We start from the raw sequence: 3,585 nt of genomic DNA on the forward strand, positions 1-3,585 counted from the left end.
GAGAGAGAGAGAAAGAGGGAGAGGGAGAGGGAGAGAGGCAGACTGATTACGAAGAAGAGCAGAAGAATAGGGCTGGGGAAATACGTCATATTGAGCTCCATGAGGAACAGAGACAGAAATGGGGAAATGGTGATAGCAACAATAATAAATGGTATGTAGAGGGGACAACAATAATTAAACCAAGTAAACAGAAGGCAGGACATTTCAGCACACAAACATTGTCCTTTAGATCTAAGTAGAAGCTTGAAAGCCTTAGAAAGCCAATTTTGCTCCTTGTTTCCATGAACAAAAATTTTTCACAAGAAGTCACTCCTGTGAGATGTTAGCTAATTGTTCTTTTTAACTATATGTAATGTATAGGATGTATAAGCTTAATATAATTAATATAAAATAATTAATATCATTCATATACAGGCAGTAACAAACTCAGATGGAAGAAAAGGAAAAAAAGAGTTGGGATGTCTTATTTATGGTACCCAACAGCACCCAGCATTATTCTATGTAGCTTTTCATCTCTCAGAGTTGTTTGTTTTGATGGATCCTCTCTACTCCCAGAGCCAGGACACTCGATCATCATACAACAGTCCCACGTTGGAAGAAGCAACTTCCAACTGCTGTCGGCTCTCATTATCTGCCATGCTTGGGTGCCAGGCACTAACCACACTTCTGTCTCTAATTTGACTGAGATAGAAATGCCTCCATTTGATTTCTTTCTGCCTCAGTTCAACGAGACAGGCTGTTTTATTTAGTCCTAGGAATCTATATATTGTCAAAATGCTGTAAGCTATCAACATTGTCTTTTTTCTGAATGTCAATGGATTCTAATGCCTATTGGGCTCCTTTTAAATGATTTGCCTATGTAACCATAACATAATATCATGCAAATGAAATACTTCAGGAATGCTACTGCAACACACTGATACCACCAGCACTAACCTACTCTGGCAAGGGCGGCGATGCTCCCCTGTTTGGGAGAGTTCACCTCCAAAAGCATTTACTACAAATACACCCATGAGAGGTCAAGGAGACTGACAAGAATAGCTTATTTGATTTGTGGTTTTCACCTTAAACCTCCTCAAATCACTTTCAGAGACAAGCAAAGGTGTAAACGATAAATCCACAAAAACTTGATTACTGAAAAATATAAAATCTGAACAACCACTTTGCTTTGACCACATAAACATATTTTCACCTTACATATATCTTAAGTAGCCAAACCTTCAAGCTGGTATTTACATTCTAAGGACATTCAACTATGACAGGAAAGGGCAACCCATATCAAAGCACGCACGACATTAAAATAAGATTGAAGGATTCTGGAAAGAGGCAAAAGCAGACCCTGAAACACTGAAGGGAGTTACCTGGAGCCTAAATGTTTGAGATGCAGCTCAGTAACTTTCTGCCTCTCCATTTAATAACTGCATTCTTCAGCCCTTCCTAAGCTGTGTGGACTGGATGCTGCCAGTCTACCCCACAACACAAATGTTTTGCTCCACTTAGGCATCTATTTTGCCTATATTTTGCTTCATTGTGACAAAGTTTGCAATAGCCCCTGTATACTGCTCATCAGATAAGCAAAACCGGAGAGAACTGCCAACCTCCTTTCTTCTAGATGAAAATGTTTCCAAATCCAGGAACTTTTGAGGTCATTCCAAAATTGTTTGTGCTCATGGGGGCGGGGGCATTTTATTTTCCTTGAAGGACCCAGGACATTCGCCATCTGAGTGTCCTCCAGAGCCATAGGAAGCAAAGCATGAGAGACCTCCTTCTAGCCTTCCCCTCATCCCAAGCCAGCATACAGCAGAGGCAAAGCAGATGGTCCTCCCCCTCCCGTTTCTCTCCTCCCTTCCGCCGTCCCGCAGAGTCCTCCCACCCTGAGCTGACACCTTCACCAGCTCTTGCTAACCCAGGCTGCCCTTCCCAGCTCCCAACAAGTGCAAAGTTTAGGCATCTGCTCTCAAGCCGCACCATTCACCTATCTGCAGGTCTTTTCTCTGCACAATGCCCTTGGGACCCTAAGCTTCCACCGTCACCCTGCCCTTAAACCTCGCTACCCAAATTATTCATTTCCCTCTAGCAAGAAGAAAGGGAGTCTGCAAACCCCCGGAGTTCCCGGGAGGGCAGAGGCGCTGCCACTGACCCCTGCGAGGCTTTCCTTGTCCCCCCTCGTCTTCTCTATGCTCCCTTTCCATCCTGGCTTCTCTGAGCCCACCCTGGGGACTCCTTGCCCGTCGAGCTTCCACGTTCTACTCCTCGACTCGAGGGGCTAAGGGGAGCCTCGACTCTGCGGCCGGGGCAGCGGCCGGGCGCCCGCCTCTACAAGTGGGGCGGCGGGACGCAGCGCAAACTCCGTCCCTCGTCTGGGCGGAGGCGGTGGGGAGAGGCGCGGACGCGGCGCGGGGCTGCTCGCCCTAGGCTTACCTCTGCGCGCGGGCGGCGGGCGGCGGGCGCGCGGGGCAGCGGCTCCTGAGGCCGGGGGGGATGTGGCCGGCGCCTGGGAGGCGGCGCTCCCGCCAGGGCTGCGCTGGAGCTCCGCGCAGACGCTCTCCCGCGGTCTGCGGCAGCCCGGGGCGGTGGCGCCGGCGACAGCTCTGCGCCGCGGGCCCCCGGAACTGTCCGACCCAGCGGGAGCGCGGGCTGAGCGGCCGCTCGCGGTCTCCACGCTCGGCGCCTGCGCGCCCGGCCTCGCCCAGGTGAGGGGCGTGTGCCCGAGTCCGCGCGGGCCACGGGGACCGGGCGTGAGGACCGGCGAGGCGCTCGGCGCGGGATGCTGCGGCCGGGGTGGAGAACGCCACGGAGACGCCCCGGGGGCGGCGCAGCCTCGGAGGCCGCCTGGTCACCGGGTCCCACGCGCCCCTCAGCCTCCAGCAAGGGTCGGGGGTGGGGGGTGGGGATTCCCCAAGGCGGGATGCCAACCTCGCGCGCGCGGGGGCCAACGTGTCACCTATTGGCCGAGCGGACTTGAAACTCTTCTTGGAGATGCTCGCCACCAAGTATGGGCTCAGCCCGCGCGTGCAGCTCCGGGCTGGCTGGCGACGTGGAGCAGCCTCCGCGGGAGCCCAGGGCTTCGCAGCCCAGCGAGGACCTGCGAGGCTCGTGCGCAGGGGAGGGGCTCGCCTGTTCCCACTGCCAGACCTCACTGATTGAAGTTTCAAAAACTAAACCGTGTCAGGGGTTCCCCCGGTGTAAGCCATCTTCTGAAAATAGTGTAGACACAGCCAGGGCGCTTGTTTCTGCGGCAGAGAGCACTTCAAAGAAAACACTGAGGGGAAAGGAAACATAATTTCAAGGGCTCAGTCTTCTGAGATGACTTCTTCGGGAAGAAATTCAAGAGTAACAAATGACAAGGGAACTGTGGTAGGCAGCAAAGATTTTTTTTTTTTTTTTAAACCAGATGACTCGACTTTAAAATATTTTTCTTTGGATCTTGTCTTAGATGATTGACATAAAGGCCATAAATAATTAATCCGGCAGCTGTTAATGTCTTGGCATAGTGTCCAGAGTAAATATCTTCGAGTCCAGCCAAAGCTAGTGCTGCTTCCGGGGTGGGTTTGATATCTGACGAATGTACACTCACTGCATTCT

At 51.8% G+C, this 3,585-nt stretch overlaps 1 protein-coding gene and 1 long non-coding RNA gene across 7 annotated transcripts in view; one reads left to right on the plus strand and one right to left on the minus strand.

Moving 5' to 3' along the window:
* Window positions 1-3,283, minus strand: part of Znf385b (zinc finger protein 385B) — a 394,108-nt gene extending 390,825 nt beyond the window's left edge. For 3 of the 6 annotated variants that reach the window (XM_031370762.1, XM_031370761.1, XM_031370753.1), the window contains exon 1: window positions 2,422-2,471. The gene's annotated coding sequence lies outside the window, so the exon portion shown is untranslated. Of the gene's footprint in view, window positions 1-2,421; window positions 2,688-2,944 lie in introns of those variants that run through there. The other 3 variants (XM_031370763.1, XM_031370760.1, XM_031370755.1) reach the window with 3 other exon arrangements.
* Window positions 2,587-3,585, plus strand: part of LOC116090364 — a 5,298-nt gene continuing 4,299 nt past the window's right edge. Inside the window, exon 1 of the long non-coding RNA XR_004118661.1 lies at window positions 2,587-2,693. This is a non-coding gene — a long non-coding RNA (uncharacterized LOC116090364). The remainder of the gene's footprint in view (window positions 2,694-3,585) is intronic.

The sequence above is a fragment of the Mastomys coucha genome, unplaced genomic scaffold (genome assembly GCF_008632895.1).
Source record: "Mastomys coucha isolate ucsf_1 unplaced genomic scaffold, UCSF_Mcou_1 pScaffold15, whole genome shotgun sequence".
NCBI classification, from domain to species: Eukaryota; Metazoa; Chordata; class Mammalia; order Rodentia; family Muridae; genus Mastomys; species Mastomys coucha.